At 42.2% G+C, this 21,967-nt stretch overlaps 1 protein-coding gene across 2 annotated transcripts in view; it reads right to left on the bottom strand.

Moving 5' to 3' along the window:
• The window catches only part of AR401 (S-adenosyl-L-methionine-dependent methyltransferases superfamily protein), a 207,043-nt gene that overhangs the window by 7,432 nt on the left and 177,644 nt on the right, over nucleotides 1-21,967 (bottom strand). The gene's annotated exons all lie outside the window — the stretch shown is intronic.

Genomic DNA, 21,967 nt, shown 5'->3' with positions numbered 1-21,967 from the left:
CTATTTTTTTGCATTTGTATTACAGCAGTTTGTAGATGCATTTCTTTTACAAATTTGTGCATGTTTTGTTTATTTGTTTTACAGTATTCATGGCTCAATCAAGGGCAGTAGGTAGGGGGCAAAGGAAGGGGAAGAATGTCCCCATTGGAGATGCCCCTCCTCTCCCAATATCATCAGAGTTTGTTGCAAGTAATGTTGAGGGAAGACTTCCTCCTAAAGGTAACATTGAGAAATATCCCTTGTGGAAATATGTCACAAGAGAGGATGGGCCAAGCAGCAAGGGGAAGAGAGGAGGCAATGTGCATTGGAGATGCAACTTTTTCCACAGTACTTTCACAAGCACATATTTTCGTGTGAAAGGCCATTTGGTGGCTTTACTGGGTTGTGGAGTTGGAGCTTGTGCACAAGTTCCTTTACAAAAGAGGAAAGAAATGGAAAAATAGTTCACTGCTGGTATGGAAAATGTGGTTGCAAAATCAAGAAAAACCAAGAATGATGACCCCCTTCCATTTTTTAGGAAAGGCACCACCAAATTTCCATTTGAGAGTTCTATTGGGGGACAAGCAGCAAAAAAAAAGGCAATTTCACTTGGTCCAATGGACAAGATTTTTCAAAAAGAGAAATGGGAAGAGCTTGATCTCACCATTGCCTTCTTTGTCTATCAAAACTTCATATCCTTTAATTTTGCACGCTCACCTCTATTTATTGAGATGTGTCGAGCTCTAACTCACGGGTCTCCATCATGGTATGTGCCTCCTAGTTCAGAGAAGCTTAGAACCACATTATTGACGAAGGCAAAAAAAGAGGTGCAAAAAATGCTTGAGCCTATTAAAGCATCATGGCCAACATCTGAGGTTAGCATTGTTTATGATGGATGGAAAGATCCAACAAGACACCCACTCATCAACTTCATGGTGTCTTCCTTGAATGGTTCAGTTTTCTTGAAAGCAGTGGATACACTTGGAGAATACAAGGATGCACAATTTATGGGTGAGTTGTTTATTAAAGTTATTGAAGATGTAGGTGTTGATTCTTGTGTGCCAATCATTACAGATAATGCACCTGTTTGCAAGGTTGTTGGCATAATTGTCGAAACTAAATATCCACAAGTGTTTTGGATACCTTGCATTGTCCATTCATTGAACTTAACACTGAAATCCATTGCTTCTGATGTGCTTTGGATTGCTAACATTATTGAGGATGCACGACATATCCGTAACTTTGTGCAAAATCATACAAATGCCCTCACTATCTACAAGGAGTACAACAATCTATCATTGTTGAAGATTGTTGATACACGGTTTGCCTCTTCATTCATTATGTTGAAGAGGTTGAGGGAGGTCAAGACCGCTCTTGGGGCCATCATTATTTCTGACTTTTGGTCTTTTTGGAGAAAGACAGATCAACTAGCCTCTAAAATAGTGAAGGACACAGTGCTAGATGATGATTGGTGGGAGAGAGTAGATCTAATTATTCAGATCATGGACCCTATCATTTCTTTGCTTCGATTTGCAGATACAGACAAACCCATCCTAGGAGAGGTTTATGAGGGATGGGATTCCATGATTGAGTCTGTGAGGAGCATTATTCTACAAAGTGAGTGCCTCGAGTATGAGACATCACCAGAGGCCTTCTGGGGTACTATACAGGATATTCTTATCAGCAGATGGAACAAGAATTACACACCTTTACATTGTTTGGCTCACTCATTGAACCCAAAATACTACAGCCATGAGTGGCTAAATGGTGGACCTTCTTGCAAATTCCCTCCTCACATGGATGGCGAAATCTCACAGGGAAGGAAAGATGCATTCAGGCGGGTTTTTCAGGATAGAGCATTGCTTGATGAGGTGGAGGATGCCTTTGCAGAGTTTTCCACTGGCATTGGTCGATTTGCAAGATATGATGTGATTAGAGACAGGAGGGCTAAGAAGCCCTATTCTTGGTGGGCAAATCATGGGGCAACAAGCCCTCCTCTTCAAGAGTTAACCATGAGGCTCCTTTCTCAGGTGACTTCATCCTCTTGTTGCGAGAGGAATTGAATCACATATGGGAATTTGTATAGTATGAAGAAGAGCAGGCTTGAGCAGTCCAGGGCAGAGACAATGGTGTATGTGCACACCAACCTTCGTCTTATTTACAGGAAGAGGGAAGATTGGTTGAAGGGAAAGACAAAGATGTGGGATGTCTTTCCTGATGATATGGGTTTGGACAGCAATGTTGAGTTGGCATTGGCCAACATGGATCTCAATGATCCAGTGCTAGATCCTGTTAGATTTGATGAGGGTGATATTGTAGAGGGGTCATCCTCCACACCAGCAGATGCGGAGGCGACCATGGATACAGGGGAGGAGAAGGATGCAAAGGAGAGCGGTGATGACCATGATGATGAGGACAGTGATGTTGATTCTGATGATGACTATGAGGATTGATGACTCATGAGTCATGGGCTACCTACTGCCTTGAGGCTTGTATACCTGTAGTTGTTTTGTATTTTCTATTTCTATTTGCCATTGGCATTGCACTACCTATGTAACACATTTTGATTTGATGACTTAATGAGAAAACTACAGTTGTCAGTGTCCTTATCTTACTATCTTGTCTTTTTCCGATTGGATCATAGATGAATTGAATATGTATAATGATTTATCATTTATGAATTTAGAATTTATGATTCATTGATTTATCATTTAGGATTTATGTGACATGTATTTGAATTTTGTATGTACTATGCATGCTATAATGTTACTTACTTTGTAAACAGTATCTAGATGAAGATCTATGTTTGAAATCAATGAATTTGTATCATTAATGAGAATTTGTGTAAGAAATATCTAATTTTTAATATATATATATATATATATATAACGAATCCTACGTGTCCTGTTCTGAGGGGTCAACGTGTCTGAATCCGACACTCGAATCCCTGTATCCTACGAATCTCGAATCCCCGTGTCAAGTTACTTAGTTAATCAAGCATAAAAGACATGAACAATGAACAATAGTATGGAAGAAAGGACAGTAGATCTATATATTAATGAATAGAGGGAAGGTTACAACCAAATGAAGGTGTAGCAGCACCTCCTCCAGCTCATAGCTCCAAAAACTCTCTCTCTCTCAAAGACCTCGACAGCATAACAATACATAGAATTCTCATCCTTTTCTCAATGGCCAAGCCTTCAATTTATAGGAAAAATGGAGGCTATGGAGACTATCAGTTTCTCTCCAGTGCAATTTGGGCAAAAGCTTTGGGGTGGATGATGTTTCCTCATGCTTTAATGCTTTTGTCCATTTTAAAGTGATTTATTTGTTTAGGAAAAAGTTGTAGATGAGGAAAAGGAGATCAAATTCCACCTTTCAGATTTCCTTAACTGAACAAGAGTGTCATAGTGAGTTAAATCAGCCTTTTTGCCTTGTCATTGAGTGAGAATTTGGTAAGACAGGTTAGATGAAGATACAAATCATTATAGACTAGGGTAATGCTGTCCTCAGAGTACATAACTCACGTGATAACACATTTATTGAGTATAAAGGGAGAGTTATAGTCTCAAATAGGCCAAAAAAGGGTGTATTTCAACCAAAGCTAATGAGGAGGTATTTTCCGATATAACATAGGCTTCATCATACAAAGTTCACAGTTGAAAGTTGTGTAATAAATCACAAGGCAGAAACAATCAAGCATCTTCTATGACGCTGCAAGGTAGCCTGAACTTTCTAGGACTAGATTGTGGAAGAATAACAGACACTATTCATTCCCCCCTTGCATTGGAAGGGGGCCATTTTTGGGGACAAATGGATGATTGGGCTATTGGGAAGAGCCATATCAAATATGACAAGATTGGCAGGCACATCCTTCTTATGAAAGGTGTTGTCGAATCTAGGGCAATCAGGTTAGGGTTTATTTAAATTTGATTTCACTATTTCAATGACACATTCTTGTGATTATATTATCGCATCATTATTATTAATGTGTTCAATTCATCATCAAGACAAGTGCCAAAAATTAGATCACAATGCAAACAAGAAGACACCAGAAAATAGGCTCCAAGCCAAGGAAAAACCCCTCAACAGGGGAGAACCCAGAAAACTTCCTCTTCTTATAGAATCACTTTCAATGAAGACTTTCAAGACCAAGACACGATATTACTCAACACATTGTCAGACCAACCACCCATACATAGATCTGCTTCTCAAACAAAACCAACTGCTTTGTCTACACAAATTAATCTGCGGAAACCCTAGGCTTTTGTTGAAAAATGTGTAACTAGGTTCAGTCTTCATAACTATGAATGTATTCTTGTAATTTATAAAATGAAAAGAAATTATTATTGGAGTATGGGTTTCATGCTCAAGATCTTCTATTTTATAGGTCAAGCACCCATTGAGTGCTTCTAGGGTTTGTCCTGGGTTTAAGAGTCATTGTCATATATTGAAGACCCCCATGGGCACATTGTTTTTGTCTTTAAAGTGTCAAAATGCCCTCGAAGATCAAGTCGGACTAGAAGTTGTCAAGTCGGCCTACATGAAGGGTCGCGTCTACCTTTAAAGAACCCTATATATAGAGTAGAACTCATCCCCCCATTAGAAACACTCACTCATCTCTCATTCTATTCGAAGAAGAGTACTAAGAAAGGTCGAAAAAGAAGAACAAAAAGGAAGTCGAAGGAAGTCGAAGTGCTTGTGCTAGTTATCTCTCTCCCACGTGAGAGTCGAAGCTAGGGTTTCTGCACTAGGTTTATCTTTGGTTTGATCTTGGAGGAAAGAGAGAAAGGAGGTCAAGTGTAGGTGTCTTAGGGTGTCTCACTAACCCTAAGACTCAAGGAGAGGCAAGCGAAGGAAAGAGGAGGCTATACGAAGAAAATCGAAGTCTCTTAGAGGAGCAGCAATAGTTGTTGGGAGTCAGAATTTTGAATCTACAGTGGGAGGTCTGTTGATTTTGGGTAGCATCAGATGTGCTCTAGCCACGAAACTTGGTGGAGAGGCTAAGGCACATGAAATCTCCAATACCCAAAAAGGGTTTGGGCAGATTCTAAACAGTTTGGGAAATATTAAAATAATTAGTATTTTTAATGTAATCCCTAAGTCTAGACTTAGGGAAAATAAAATATTAATGTGAATTAATATGAAACTATGTTAGAATGGTCCAAAAGTCATGGATCAAGCAAGATCTAATCTTAGCCGTTGATTAGGGACTTAATCTCGATCGTTGATTTGTCAACAAGAAAAGTATAAGAAGAGGCTTGAAGGTCACTTGGAGAACACACTCAAGGAGACCAGTTCAATTTCTGGAGCGGGGTTAGCTGAGAAATTGAATCAGTGGACTGGTGAGTAGTCAGGAGGCAACAAGTACGGAACAAAGAGACAGGAGATCAGTGCAAAAAAAGGCAGACACAGGGCCAGAGGGAGCCATGCAGAGACTACGCAGAGCCAGTAGGGCCTGTGTCATCCACGCAGAGGCTGCAGGAGTGACGCAGAAGGCTAGAGAGGCTGCACAAAGTCTCAACAAGTTGACGCACAGGGATTCAGGCCAAGCAGAGGTCAGCAAGGCTGACGCTGGTTTCAGAAGAAGTGCTGAAGAATTTGTCTATCTGTGGGTAAGCCAGTTTGGCACCCTGTTGTACTAGAAAATTGCTAAATAATAAAATCCTCCCTTGCTACACCGGTTTTCCCACATTGGGTTTTTCCAGGGACATTAGTCCAAAATATCTAAGTCAATCTGTTGATTATTGTGCATATGTTTGTTTCTGTATTACGGTGTGATATCTGCAGCAGTATTTATTTTAATGTTTATTGAAGTGATTTCATGAATAAGTAGGAAAAGTAAATCAGTTACTGCAGTGACAGAATTTTCACATGGTATCAGAGCAAGTAATCAGAGACAGAAAGGGAAAATCAGTTATGGGTCGAGACAACGATGCAGAGGCATCCACCTCAGGGGACTCACGCAGATTTTCAGAAGATTGCACAAGAGAAAGAGATTTTGATTTCTCTATGTTGGCTTCCAGGCTGGAAGAAGAAGTGGCGTGCATGACTAGTGTTGCATCATCAGAAGTATGGTATATAGACAATGGAGTATCGTGGCATATGACGGGAATCAAGGAGTGTTTCTCAAAATATCGAGAAGAGAAGATGAACTTTCAGATCACCATGGGGAACAAGGCAAAGTGTACTCCAATAGGGAAGGGTACCATAGTTTTTCAGACAGAATCAGAAGAGCGGTTCCGTGCCACAAATGTGCTGCATGTACCAAGATTGAGGATAAACTTACTTTCCGTGTCACAACTACAAGGCAAGGGCTATGACGTCTACTTCATCAAGGAAAAGGTATACGTCAAACAACCAAGCTGGAAAATGAAAGTGCAGATCAGGATCAAAAATAATCAGTTGTATAGATTACAACTAGAATCACCAATGGCACTAATAGGCCGTCATGGGGACAAGGACTTGAACGAACTATGGCACAGAAGGATGGGTCACTTGCACCATGGAGCTCTGAGAATTCTCAAGAGCACTGTAACAGGAGTTCCGGATCTAAGTACGGAACGAGATGATGTATGCAGGGGGTGCGCTCTAGTAAAGTATGCCAAAGCAGCATTTTCTAGGAGCAAACACAAGGCCAAAAGTGTACTAGGATTGATACACTCAGATATCTGCGGACCTATGTCCATCAAATCTCTCAGTGGTGCTGAGTATTTCCTTACCTTCATTGATGACCACTCGAGGAAAACTTGGATTTATTTTCTGAAAACGAAGGATGAGGTTTTTTGTCAATTCAAGGAGTTCAAGGCTCTAGTGGAGAACCTGACTGGGAAGAAAATAAAAGTTCTATGCTCACATAATGGTGGAGAGTATTTCGATAAGGACTTCATTGATTATTGCGCTAAGGAGGGCATCAGAAGAGAGTGGACAGCTCCCTACAACCCAGAGCAGAATGGGGTAGCAAAAAGAAAGAACAAGACTACTGTAGAAGCAACTAGGGCCATGCTATACGATCAAGATATGCCAAAATTCCTGTGGGCGGAAGCATGCAACACAGCTGTCTATGTTCAGAACAGGACTCCTCATCGGGCATTAGGCAAGATTACTCCAGAGAAAGTCTTCACTGGGAAGACGCCTGAAGTCAGTCATTTCAGGATATTTGGGAGTTTGGCATATTGCCACATACCCGAAGAAAAGAGGAAGAAGTTGGATCAGATTGCGGAAAAGGGATACCTGGTGGGATATAGCGAGAACGCTAAGGCATACAGAATCTATCTTCCAGGGAGTAGGAAGGTAGTAGTTCGACAAGATGTAAAGTTCATGGAGGACAGAGCTTTCAGAAGATCTCGTGAAATGCCTTGGAGGACAGAGCTTTCAGAAGATCCCATGAAATGCCTTCTGTGGAGCAGTCGAAAGAGGATCCGTTGGTCATGCCTCTTCAACCAACGGAAGTGAAGAATTCTTCCTTATGTTAGGAAGATTCTTAGGATGAGGAGAAGGAGCGAACAGAAGCACCTACTCGTAGAGAAATATCTAGCAGAGAACTTTATCAGATTCTGCGTGATGTAGAGAATTTTATCGGTGAGCCAAGGAACAGTAAGAGGGAGTGAAAACAGCCACACAGATATTAGGCATTAGTAGCTCAGGATGGAGAGCCTGGCAACTTCAAGGAGGCAGCTCAGCATCAGGTCTTGCTAGATGCGATGGTAGAGGAGTATAACTCCATAATGGTGAACGATGTCTAGGAGGTGGTGTCAAGACCTCAAGACAGATCTGTGGTAGGTTCGAGATCGATCTACAAGATCAAATATGTTGCGGACAGCAATGTTGAGAAATACAAGGCCAGGTTTATGGCTAAGGGGTATGTTCAAAAGGAAGGGATTGACTATGAGGAAACCTTCGCCCCAGTAGCCAGGTATACATCTTTTAGGACCGTGATATCTCTTGTAGCACAGATGGGATGGGAGATCCATCAGATGGATGTCAAGACAGCGTTTATGAATGGGATAATAGAAGAAGAGGTATACATTGAACAACCAGAGGGCTTTGAAACTCATGAGAAGAAGTCTCATGTATGCAGACTGAAGAAAGTCTTGTATGCGCTGAAGCATGCACCGAGAGCATGGTATGGTCGAATAGATGGCTACTTGCAGAAGATGGGGTTCGTCAAGAGTGGCGCCGTTTTGAATCTCTACTATCTGGTCATAGAGAACGAGCCGCTTATCTTAGTATTATATGTGGATGATCTCTTTCTGACATGATCATCCAGACTCATTGAGGACTGCATGATCCAGGTGGATGTTGGTGGCCACCCACCTATCCCATTTGGACCCCCACAACTGTTTCTTTCAGTTTTTCAGTTTCCTGAATTGTAGCACAGTTTACTATTTTTAGCAGTTTTTCGGGTCCTGAACTTCCGGCGCTATTTTGAGGCCCTAAACAACGTTTTTTGGGAAATCTGGGGGCATGGACCCATGTTTCCCTTCCAAAAGTTGTAGTGCCTGGATAGATCTTTCTAACGAGCTATTGTACGCGTCAAACGGAGATCGGGTGCCAAAGTTACGACCCCAGGAAGTTGATGTACCAACTTACCCAAAACGGGCCCACAATTTGGCGTTTCATCTTCTAGGGTTAGGTTTTGGGATTTTAAGGGTTTTCCATTGTTTTTCAACAATAAATAGACCTTTGAGCCTCATTGTAACACAGTTCAAAGGCACGTAGCTGCCACATCTCTTCTCAGAGATAAGCTACCATCACCCTAGCTGGTTTATTTCCATTACAGTTTGTAACCATATTTCAGTATTTTACATCAATGAAATGAAGTATTATTTCCGCTACATATCTGTGTTTATGGTTATCTCTGTATTTTGTTGCATTCCTGTTTAAATCCGTATCAGTGGTATTAGAGCGGTCTGCTTTGTCTTTGTTTTTCTTTGCATGTCCCCAACGAGGTCGGGATATAAGGAGTTAGGGCTTGAACTGGTCGAACCTTTGCAAGACCAACCTCGCAAATCCCAACGGCCTCCCATGGCTGATGAGAAGAAAGATGAGGGGGCAACAGATCCTATCAAAATCTTGCTCAAAGAAGCCCTCAAGTGACAAAAGAACACGATGATGGACAGCTTTGCCCAGATCCTTCAGCAGCTACCCAGAAGCGACGCACCGGCTTCCAGCAGCTACTCAGGAAATGCCACGTCCTTTAAGGTACAAGTTAATTTTGAAATCCCCATATTCGAAGGTCAAATAGACGCAGATGCCGTAGATAAATAGTTAAATCTGCTAGAGGGTTATTTTTCTGTTCATGAATTTTCGAGTCGGGAAAAGATTGTTTTCACTCTTCTCAAAGCAGCCCCCCACGTCAAGGACTGGTGGGAAACCTACTGCGAACAGAAGGATGAAAATACCGGCTCACTATTTTCAATCGCACCCACCTAGAATTCATTCCAGGATGCCATCAAGGAGCAATACTACCCTGTCGGAAGCTATGAGGATCAATACATAAAGTGGACCACGCTACGGCAGGGAAGGGACCAAGACGTGCCGGAGTTTACCAATCTTTTCCATACACTTCGCACAAAGTTGGGTACCAGGGATTCGGAGCAGCATTTGATACTCAAATACCGCGGTTGCCTGCACAAGTACATCTAGGAAGAAATAGTTTTCCTGAACATCTCCTCGCTCGGCACAGCATACCGATATGCCGTCAAGGTCGAGCAGAAGTTTAAACAGAAGAAGCGAGACTTTGGATCTGCGAATCCGAAGCAAGGGAAAGGTGCCCCTAAACCACAGAACAAAGGACAAAGCCAAGGCGGGGCAGCCCAAGACAACCCACCAAAGCTGCAAGCAAAGAATAGCGCCGCGAAGCCGAAAAAGGACACGGGAAAATGGTGCAAGTTCCATAAGAGCTCCACTCACAACACAAGTGAGTGTCGGGCCAAGCAGTCATTGATGGCTGAGCTAAAGGTTTCAGAATCAGATGCATGTTCCGACTCTGAGTCAGAACCCGACAAGGGGAATGACAAAGGGAAGCAGATTATCGATGCGGAGCCCAACGCCATTGTTGCCACCACAAAGATACAGAAGGAGGAACCCGAAGATCCAGAGGAGGAGGAGCGTCTCTTCCACTCCCAGATGTGGGTAAAGGGCTCCCCGCTATAGTTCATTGTTGATAGCAAGAGCCAAAAGAAACTCATTTCGGCAGAGGTCGTGAAGCGGTTGGGCTTACCGACCACAGCACATCCACAACCGTACACCATCGGGTGGCTTCACCAAGGACGGGATCTTCGTGTGAGCAAGCAGTGTCGCCTTCCATACAACATCAAGCCCTTCACGGATGAGGTATTGTGTGACATTGCTCCCCTTGAAGTTTGTGATGTATTATTAGGACAACCCTACTTGTGGAAGCAACATGTTGTGTATGAATCAAGGCCTCGTGCTGTTATTGTTACATTGGGAAATAAGTTGTACAGGATACCGGAGGTAGCACCGCCTACCGCCATCTCTTTGGTTACTGCAAAACAATGCAGTAAGCTCATTTCCAAAACTGGGAAATTTGTTTTCCTAATGATACGCCCTCAAGGAAAGAAGAAGATGGTGGCCACGACCTCCAGATAAGGCCCCTCCGCACGACAATTACAGATGGACAAGGTCATGAAGGAGTACGAGAACATCTTCACCTTCCCCGCAGGGGTTCCTTTGCACTGTCAGGTCAAGCACTCCATCGATCTGACACCAGGTGCACCACTAACGCATGGACCAATCTATCGGCGCTCTGTTCTGGAGAACAATGAAATCAAGAGGCAGATTCAGGAGCTGTTGCAGAAAGGTCACATCCGTCCGATTTCATCACCTTGTGGGAGCCCGATCGTGTTGGTACAGAAGAAGGATGGGACTTGGAGACTCTGTATTGACTATTGGGCGCTGAACAAGATCACGATCCGTAATAGGTACCCGATCCCGCGGATTGATGACCTCCTAGACCAACTAAAGGGGGCAAAATATTTCAGCAAGATCGATCTGAAGTCAAGATATCACTAGGTACCAATCGAACCCTCTGATGTGTGGAAAACTGCCTTCAAAGCCAAGGAGGGCCTTTTCGAATGGTTGGTTATGCCTTTCGGATTGACGAATGCTCCTGCAGCCTTCATGAGGTTAATGGATTACATCTTGTGGCCATTCACCAACTCATTTGTAGTGGTATACTTGGATGACATCCTGATCTTCAGCCAGAGTTGGAAGAGCACCTCCACCACATCCAACAGGTTCTCCAAACACTGCGGCAACACAAGCTATGTGCCAATTTGGAGAAATGCACTTTTGGCATGACCCAGGTTCAGTATCTGGGATACATTATTGATGAACAGGGGGTGCATGTGGATCCAGCCAAGATCCAAGTCATTCGGGATTGGCCATCTCCAACCACTCTGACAGAGCTCCGCAACTTTCTAGGTCTTGCCAACTTCTACCGCAGGTTCATGTTGGGATTTTCTCATATCACTTGGCCCTTGAATCAAGTCACCAAGGGAGGAGCGAAAGCAAAATTCTTTTGGTTTGAATCTCAACAGAAGGCATTCACAGAGTTGAAAGATTGTCTCTGCACGGCACTAGTGCTCGCATTACCAGATTTGCAACAACCATTTGAGGTCGAGACAGATGCCTTTGACTATGCTATTGGGGCAGTCCTTATTCAACATGGGCATCCAGTGGCATATCACAGTGAGACACTTTCAGACACAGTCCGAAAGTATCCCACTTATGACAAAGAGATGTATTCCATTGTGCAGGCCTGCCGACAATGGAAACATTACATTTTGGGGAAGGAAACGGTCATCCACACAGACCAACGACCCCTACAGTTCATACAGACCCAAGGGAAATTGCAGAATGATCGCCATCAGAAGTGGTCTACATACCTGCAACAGTTCCATTTGAATATCAAGTATAAGAAGGGCAGCACCAATAATGTTGCAGATTGCCTCAGTCGACCACCGATCATGGCGTTAACCACCGTGCTCAACTCTTGTGGGCACGAGACTTTTGATTGGCCACTTCTCTACAAAAGCGACCCGGAATTCAGCCACACATACCAGACACTCTTGGAGGGTCAGCATGTTCCAGATTTTCACCTCTAGGATGCCCTATTATGCCACCTGGGTCACCTTTGTGTTCCTTCAAGCAAGCGTGCCAAGATGATTTAGGAAGCACACTATAGTCGGGCTACTAGGCATTTCGGGTCGAGAAAACGGTGGAAATACTACAAAAGTATTTCTATTGGCCGAATCTTCGACAGGATGTCGCGAAGTACATCAGATCATGTACTGCCTGCACCATTGCCAAATCGACCATCAAGAAGCAAGGCCTCTATACCCCGCTGCCTACCCCTAGTCGACCTTGCGAATCCATCTCCATGGATTACATGTCAGGCCTTCCTTCCACTAAGCATGGAAACAACTGTGTTTTTTTGGTCGTTGACAGGTTCTCGAAGATGGCCATTATGGCGGCCTACAAGAAGAATATCACAGCAGAAGCCACTGCTAAACTCTTCTTTGAACGAGTGTGGGTGCACTTTGGGATCCCACAGTCTATCATCTCAGATCGGGACAGTCAGTTCCTCAGTACATTTTGGTCCAGTCTCTGGTCGATGCTGGACACCAAACTCACTAAGTCCACAGCCTTCCATCCTCAAACTGATGGCCAGACAGAGGTTGTCAATAGGATGATTGTACACATTTTGTGCATGTACAACTCAAAGCATCCACGCACATGGGATGAGAGCCTCCCCTATGTTCAGAACAGCTACAACCGAGCTCTTCACAGCTCGACTGGCCACAGCGCTTTTCAGGTGGGCTTGGGATTCCAACCACTATGCCCCATTGATGTGGCCATGCCATTTGCAGCTACTCACACAGATTTGGCTCATGTCCAGTCTGAAACAGATAAGGCAACCAGCTTCATTGAGCACATCCAACATATTCGCCAGCGGGTCCATGACATTCTGGAGAAATCAAATGCCAAGTACAAGCAGCGACATGATCAACATCGGGTGCCACACAAGTTTCAGGTGGGTGACAAAGTCTGGTTGCATTTGCAAAAGGTATGCCTTACTGGAGCCTATCGGAAACTGAGACCACTCCGATATGGTCTTTACACCATTACTAAGGTTGTGGGAGACAATGCATTTGAGCTCAGCATTCCCCCATTCCTTGGCCTGCACCCAGTGTTCAATGTGGACCGCCTTCGACCATACTTTCCACCATTACTAGACACATCCGACATTCTAGAACAACTCACACCCACAGAATTAAATCCACATTGCATGGAACAAGCTGCAACTGATCGGATCATGGACACACAGATCAAACACACTCGCCAACAGAATATCCAACTGTATCGAGTTGTCAAAGCAGGCCAACTCCTTCACCAGGACAAGTGGCTCACCAGGGACCAAGTTCAGCAGAAGTTTCCTCATCTCATGGAGGAACTCAACGCAATGGGGACCATTGCTTCCTAAGAGGGGAGGAATGATCTAGGTGGATGTTGGTGGCCACCCACCTATCCCATTTGGACCCCCACAACTGTCTCTTTCAGTTTTTTAGTTTCCTAAATAGTAGCACAGTTTACTATTTTTAGCAGTTTTTCGGGTCCTGAACTTCCGAAGCCGTTTTTAGGCCCTAAAATTGCCCTTCCCAAAGTTGTAGTGCTCGGATAGATCTTCCTAACGAGCTATTGTACGCATCAAACGGAGATCAGGTGCCAAAGTTACGACCCCGGGGAGTTGATGTACCAACTTACCCAAAACGGGGCCCACAATTTGGCATTTCATCTTCTACGGTTAGGTTTTGGGATGTTAAGGGTTTTCCATTATTTCTCAACAATAAATAGGCCTTTGAGCCTCATTGTAACACAGTTCAGAGGCATGTAGCCGCCACATCTCTTCTCAGAGATAAGCTACCATCGCCCTAGCTGGTTTATTTCCATTACAGTTTGTAAGCATATAATGAAGTATTATTTCCGTTGCATATCTGTGTTTATGCTTATCTCTATAATTTGTTGCGTTCATGTTTAAATCCGGATCACTGCAAGAAGAATCTAGCCATAGAGTTCGAAGGATCTAGGACGAATGCACTATTTCCTAGGGTTGGAAGTTTGGTAGTAGAAAGGAGAAATCTTCCTTGGGCAAGGAAGGTATGCTACAGAAATCCTAAAAAGATTCGAGATGGGAGACTATAGACCTATGGCTACGCCAATGATCACCAACTGGAAGAAGATTGATGCATCAGAAGACAAGAATGTCGATCCCACCCTATACCAGCAGCTCATAGGGTCCCTGATGTATCTGGTCAATACCAGGCCGGATATTTGCTACGCTATCAACACCCTCAGTCAGTTCGTGGTGGAACCAAAGAGGGCACACTAGGCAGCAGCCAAACACATTCTCAGGTATTTACAGGGAACAGTTGATTATGGGCTCTTATACACCAAGGGGAAGGATATCAGGTTGAGTGGATTTACTGATGCACATTGGGCAGGAAGTTCAGTGGATCCCTTTGGATACTGTTTCAACATTGGATCAGGAATGACCTCCTAGTGCAGTAGGAAACAGAAGTTCGTGGCTCTGAGCTCATCTGAGGTAGAATATATGGCAGCAAGCACAGCTTCGTGTGAGGCCATATTGCTTAGAAAATTGTTGGTGAACCTATTTAGAAGAAATATGGAGGCGACTAGGATCATGTGCGATAATCAGAGTTGCATCAAACTCTCTGAGAATCCAGTGTTTCATGATAGGTCGAAGCATATTGATATCCAGTGTCACTTTGTCAAAGACTGTGTCCAACGAGGAGTTGTACAATTGAGCTACACTCCTACAGGAGAACAGGTGGCAGATATTCTCACCAAGGCCCTTGGAAAGTCAAAATTTGACTACTTCAGGGAAAAGATGGGGATGGTAAAGAACCCCTTTCAGAAGTAGAAATGAGTGTGTTAGCAACACGAATGAAGAGGGAGTTGCAGTGCAGATGCAGTGTTGGGAGAAAGGACCAGCAACAGCACAGATGCAGAGGGAGTTGTCGTACAGATGCAGCAGTGGCAGTAGCAGTGGCAGAGCCATGGGCAGCAGTATAGGATACAACAGTGCAGAGGATGTTGGGCAGGAAGGCTTAGCATCAGCACAGGAACCGATGCCGGATGATTAGGGTGATGCTCAGTGAGGAGTATTACCAGAGCACAATCCTCGCTAAGAGGGAGTGTTGATTTGGGGAAGCATATTATGCGCTCTAGCCACAAAACTTGGTGGAGAGGCTAAGGCACATGAGATCTCCAATACCCAGAAAAGGTTTGGGCAAATTCTAAACAGTTTGGGAAATATTAAAATAATTAATATTTTTAATGTAATCCCTAAGTCTAAGCTTAGGGAAAATAAAATATTAATGTGAATTAATATGAAACTGTGTTAGAATGGTCCAAAAGTCCTGGATCAAGCCAGATCTAATCTTAGTCGTTGATTAGGGACCTAATCTAGGTCGTTGATTTGTCAACAAGAAAAGTATAGGAGGAGGCTCGAGGGTCACTTGGAGAACACACTGAGGGAGACCAGTCAATTCAATTTCTAGAGCGGGGTTAGCTGAGAAATTGAACCAGTGGTCTAGTGAGCAGTCAAGAAGTAGCAAGTACGAAACAGAGAGACGGGAGATCAGTGCCGAAGAGGCAAACGCAGGGCCAAAGGGAGCCACGCAGAGACAGCAGAGACTGCGCAGACCCTGTAGGACATGCGTCATCCAGCAGAGGCTACAGGAGTGACGCAGAAGGCCAGAGAGGCTGCGCAGAGTCTCAACAGGCTGACGCAGAGGGATTCAGGCCAAGCAGAGGTTCCCACATTGGGTTTTTCAGGGGACATTAGTCCAAAATATTTGAGTCAATGTGTTGATTTTGTGCATATGTTTGTTTCTATATTACGGTGTGATATCTACAACAGTATTTATTTTAATGTTTATTGAAGTGATTTCATGTATAACTTATGGTGGAATAAGTAGGAAAAGTAAATCAGTTACTACAGTGATAGAATTTTCACAAGGTCGAAGTTCTTGCAATAGGAGGCCGAGTTGATCTTGATCTTGGAGGGTATTTGTCTGAGTCACTAGGTCATGGTATTCATCAATTGAAGGATCTATAAGAAGAGAAGAGATTTAAGGGTTTTCCCCTCAAGAGGAGGGGTTTTGGCCCTAGCTTGCAGCCTATATACTGTGTCATTGTTCTTATTGTTTTGGTAGTTGTTTGATGTATTACACACTGTAATAATAAGGAACAAAGCTAATAAGGTAAAGGATAACACAAACAATTATCAAGTGAAAGAGAATTAACATAATCATTGCCCTATTGAATTCTCAACATGGTATTAGAGCTAAGGTTATCTAAGGGCATCATGAAGATCTCTTCTACAGTGAAGAAGTTCATCAAGAAGATCGCAAGCCATCTCAAGAAAAGTATCAAGGAAGCATGGAGTTTCTTATTTTCTTCAAAGAAAGTATCAATCAAAGAAAAGGATGAAGGTCTCTTCTCGGCTCTCTCTAGCACATTCCAAGATGAAGACATTTGGGTAATTGATAGTGGTGCATCAAGGCACATGACTGGCCACTCCAATCGATTGAAGACCTTATCAAAAGGAAAATCCACTTATTATGTCGAACTTGGAGATAACAAAAGCTATCCCATGAAAGGTATTGGATCAACCTCCATAACCCTGGAAGATGGAAGCAACATTCACCTCAACAACATTCTATTTGTCCCAGGTTTGCACAAGAACTTACTTTCCATTTCAAGTCTAGAAGAAAAGGGTGATAGAGTAGCTTTCATTGATGGTAAGGTCGTTGTATGGAGTAAAGACTCAAGTATAGATCAAGCTAAAGTCATTGGCATTCAAGAAGGAAGACTCTACAGACTAACGTCTCTTGTGGCCCAAGCCCTAGTTCATATTGAAATTAGCCCATGTGAACTTTGGCATAGAAGATTTGGTCATCTATGTTTCAAAATCCTTCCAACTCTAAGTTCCATAGTAGATGGAATTCTAAATCTAAAGGAAGATCGTGAAGGAGTTTGTAAGGGATGTGCATTGGGAAAGAATACTAAGAGACCATTTGGGAGCAGTGCTTCGCAGTCAAGAGAAATCTTGGATCTCATCCACTCCAATGTATGTGGCCCTATGACTCCTAAATCTCTTGGAGGTCATTTATATTATGTAACATTCATCGATGATCATTCAATAAAAACTTGGGTTTACTTAATGAAAACCAAAGACGGAGTATTTTCAAAATTTCAAGAATTCAAAGTTGAAGTGGAAAACCTTACAGAAAGAAGAATCAAGATATTAAGATCTGATAATGGAGGAGAATATACATCCAAAGAAATTATAGCATTATATAAGGAATTTGGGATTAAGAGGGAGTTGATAGTCCCATACAATCCCGAGAAAAATGGAGTTGTAGAACGGAAGAATAGATCCATTGAAGAAAGTGTAAAAGCAATGTTACACAATCAAGATTTATCTAGGTTTCTATGGGGAGAAGCCACGAAGACAATTGTCTACATTCAGAATCAAAGTCCCCACAGATCTCTAAACAACAAAATTCTGGAAGAAGTGTTCAATGGAAAGAAGCCATTTGTAGATCATCTCTGGATCTTTGAGTGCCCTGTATATATCCACATACCAAAGGACAAGAGAAAAAATTTGGATCCTTCAGGCATAAAGGGAACATTTGTTGCATGCGAAAACTCATCGAAAGCTTATATGGTCTACATGAAAGATGGACATCACATAGAAGTCAATCGTGATGTTATATTTGATGAAAGCATTGCTTTCAAGAAATCAAAGGAACTTTCCACAGACTTTGATGACGAAGAACTTTAGTATTTGAGGAGGAAGTGGCAAGGGAGAAGAAGAATCACACCATGAAGAAGAAGGTCCTAGTGAGCCTGTTCAACCGGTGGTCATCCATGAAACAAGAAAAAGACCTAATTGGTTAAAATCTTCTCTACTTGATGCGGAAGGTCATGAGGCAGCAAAAGATCATTTAGAGAAAGAAAGAAACCCAAAAGATATTATGGGTATGTTGCATACATGAAAAAATTAATAGAAGTAGAACCATCCACTTTTGAAGAGGTAGTAAATAATCAAGAATGGAAAGATGTCATGAATGAAGAATATCAATCTATAATGAAGAATGGAGTCTGGGAGATCATACCTAGGCCCGAAGACAAATCTGTGGTTACTTCCAAATGGATCTATAAGATTAAACATGCAACAGATGGAAGTATAGATAAATATAAAGCAAGATTGGTGGCTAGGGGTTTCTCTCAGCTTGAAGGCATCGACTATGAAGAAACATTTGCTCCAACAACAAGATATATAACAATTCGATCATTAGTCTCTCTGGCAGCATCGATGGGATGGAACATCCACCAAATGGATGTCAAGACTGCGTTTCTGAATGGTACAATAGATGAAGAAATCTATATAGAGCAACCCTTGGGATTCAAAGTTAAAGATAGGAAGGCCTATGTTTGCAGATTAAAGAAATCATTATATGGCCTCAAGCAAGCACCAAGGGCACAGTATGCTAGAATGGATGCATATCTTCAAAGAATAGGCTTCACAAGAATTTTTGTTGATCCGAACCTTTATATTAAGATTGTAGATGGAGAACCTGTAATCATTCTTCTGTATGTAGATGATCTTCTCTTGACAAGTGTAGAAGGTCAAATTGAAGAATGCAAGAAGCAACTAGCAGCAAAATTTGACATGAAGGATCTTGGGCTGATGCATTACTATTTGGGACTAGAAGTCTGGCAAGGGCTTGATGAAGTTTATTTGGGTCAAGGAAAGTACGTGATCAAGCTGCTGAAGAAGTTTGACATGATGGACTGCAAACCTATGACTACTCTGATGATCACAAACTTGAAGAGACTAAGGAGTTTTGAATCTAGCCCTATGGATCCTTCCAAGTATAGGCAACTTATTAGCTCATTGATGTACTTGGTGAATACTCGACCAGACATATGCTTTGCAGTAAATGTTCTCAGTCAATTCCAAGTGGAGCCGAAGCATGATCATTGGGTAGCAGCAAAACATATTCTGAGATATCTACAAGGAACCATCCACTATTGTTTGAAGTATGATAGAAGGAATGATGTCCAACTAATTGGATATACAGACTCTGATTAGGGAGGCAGTGAGCAAGATGGAAGGAGCACCACAGGAGGATGTTTTAGTTTGGGATCCTCCATGATCTCATGGATGAGCAGAAAGCAAGACACAGTTGCTTTAAGTAGTGCTGAGGCTGAATATGTTGCAGCCTATGAAGTAAGCAGAGAAGCAGTATGGTTGAGGAAGTTGTTATCTGACCTATTTGAAGGACCAATGAACCCTACAGTGATACTTTGTGATAACACCAGTTGTATACATTTGTCTGAAGATCCAGTGTTTCATGGAAAGACAAAGCATATAAACAACAAGTATCACTACATTCGAGAGCTAGTACAAAATGGTGTGCTGCAACTACAGTATATCTCCACTGATGAGCAAGTAGCTAACATATTGACAAAGTCACTTCCGAACAAGAAGCTTGTGTACTTGAGAGACAAGCTTGGTTTGGTTGATGTATCCTCCCTAATTGAGAGGGAGAGATAGACACTACATTCTTGTCTTCACTTGGGAAGAAAGAATGGAGGATTGGGTAACCATCTGGCATTCGATACTCTTTGAGAATGAGGTAGGGCATTCAAGACAAGAGTAGTCGTGGACCGATATTCTTTGAGGATTAGCTACCCAAGATAAGAATAGTCCAACGAAGGTCATTGGTCTCACCAACATTGTGCTCTGATCTTGTGGAGAGATGAGTTGTTAGTCAAGGCCTTCCTATGTGACAATGTTGGTTAAATATGATGCTAGACAGGTGGTTACCAATCCGACTCTTTTTATGAGATCTCTTCAGATTAAGAATGACCATGTACCTCTTACGAATACCTCCCTAGTTAAGAGGGAGTGTTGAAAAATGTGTAACTAGGTTCAGTCTTCGTTAGTATGAAATGTATTCTTGTAATTTATAAAATGAAAAAAAAAATATTATTTGAGCATGGGTTTCATGCTCAAGATCTTTTATTTTATAGGTCAAGCACCCATTGAGTGCTTATAGGGTTTGTCCTAGGTTTAAGAGTCATTGTCATATATTGAAGACCCATGGGCACATTGTATATTGAAAAAATTGTTTTTGTCTTTAAAGTGTCGAAATGCCCTCCAAAATTCAGTCGGCCTAGAAGCTGTCAAATCGGCCTACATGAAGGGCCACGTCTACCTTTGAAGAAGCTTATATATGGAGTGTAACTTGTCCTCCATTAGTTGCACTCACTCATCTCTCATTCTATGCGAAGAAGGGTATTAAGAAAGGTCGAAAAAGAAGCACGAAAAGGAAGTCGAAGGAAGTCAAAGTGCTTGGGCTAATTATCTCTCTCCCACTTGAAAGTTGTAGCTAGGGTATCTGCGTCAGGGCTATCTTTGGTTCGATATTGGAGGAAAGAAAGAAAGGAGGTCAAACGAAGGTGTCTTAGGGTGTCTCAGTAGCTCTAAGACTCAAGGAGAGGCAAGCGAAGGAAAGAGGAGGCTATACGAAGAAGATCAAAGTATCTAAGAGTAGCAGCAACAATTGTCGAGAGTCAGAATTTCGGATCTACAGTGGGAGGTCAAAGTTCTTGCAGTAGGAGGCCGAATTGATCTTGATCTTGGAGGGTATTTGTCTGAGTCACTAGGTCATGGTATTCGTCAATTGAAGGATCTATAAGAAGAGAAGAGATTTAAGGGTTTTCCCCTCAAGAGGAGGGGTTTTGGCCCTGGCTTGCAGCCTATATATTGTGTCAATGTTCTTATTGTTTTGGTAGTTGTTTGATGTATTTCACACTGTAATAATAAGGAACAAAGCTAATAAGGTAAAGGATAACACAAACAGTTATCAAGTTAAAGAAAATTAACATAATCACTGCCCTATTGAATTCTCAACAGCTTTCACATATGTGCGTTGCCAAGAGGGAGAGAAATTCGTTGATGGATAAGATCAAAGAGAGAGAGACTTCGTTGCCTGCCTTCCTGAAATTAGCACTTTCTATCTTGCTTTAGATTGCTTGTCATGATCAAGTCATCAATGTGTGTCTTGTGGAGGTCAAATCCTCCTTTTTAATAGCCTTCTCAAAGGGTGCATGGGCCTCATCTAGGCCGACTTGGTGAGTTGGCTGACCTAACATTTGGGAGCTTCTAGACAAATTCTTTACATAAAATATTTTTCGTTTCTTTGATTCATGAGCCCTCAAAGGTTCTTTATAACATGACTTTTGAATTTTGACTCTAAAACAAAAACCCTAGAGCACACAATGGGTGTTGTGACCTAGGACGAATAACCATGGGCAAGAAACCCATTTATGGATAAATAATTTTTCTTATATAAAAGTAAATATATTTTTCCTTTTCTTTTTCTTTTGACAAATATAACAATGATTACATCAATTCATGACTCGCATACAATTATGAAGACCGACACTAGTTACATTTTTCAACACGATGTGGTTAACCCTAGTTATAGTGGTAGTGATTGGAATAGACCCTATGCCATGCGAGTAATAGACTGGAAACTCTGACCCAATTGCCCATTCCTCTAATTACAAAAAAATATATGTACTATGATTAATATATAACACCTATAAATAAATTTTTAAACCCTATAACTCTATTCAACATAGTGAGACCAAGTAGTATAAATATGAAATATTGATAAACTCTACCAAAGCTAATAAAAATTTAAAAACCCAACCCAATGGAACCCTTTTCATGGAGCTGCCCCAAATTATGGAAGGTTTGAGGTCTTTTTCACCGCAAAAGGAATGTGCCACAATTCTTAAAAACCCAATGGACTCTTTCTCACCACGGATGGAATGCAGCTTCGGGAAGAAATAC

Source organism: Pinus tabuliformis, chromosome 4_1 (genome assembly GCF_031772625.1).
Source record: "Pinus tabuliformis cultivar Carrire ecotype Pingquan chromosome 4_1, CPIR1, whole genome shotgun sequence".
Lineage (NCBI taxonomy): Eukaryota > Viridiplantae > Streptophyta > Pinopsida > Pinales > Pinaceae > Pinus > Pinus tabuliformis.
Note: the sequence above shows the minus strand (reverse complement) of the source record. Positions and strands in the feature narration are given on the sequence as shown.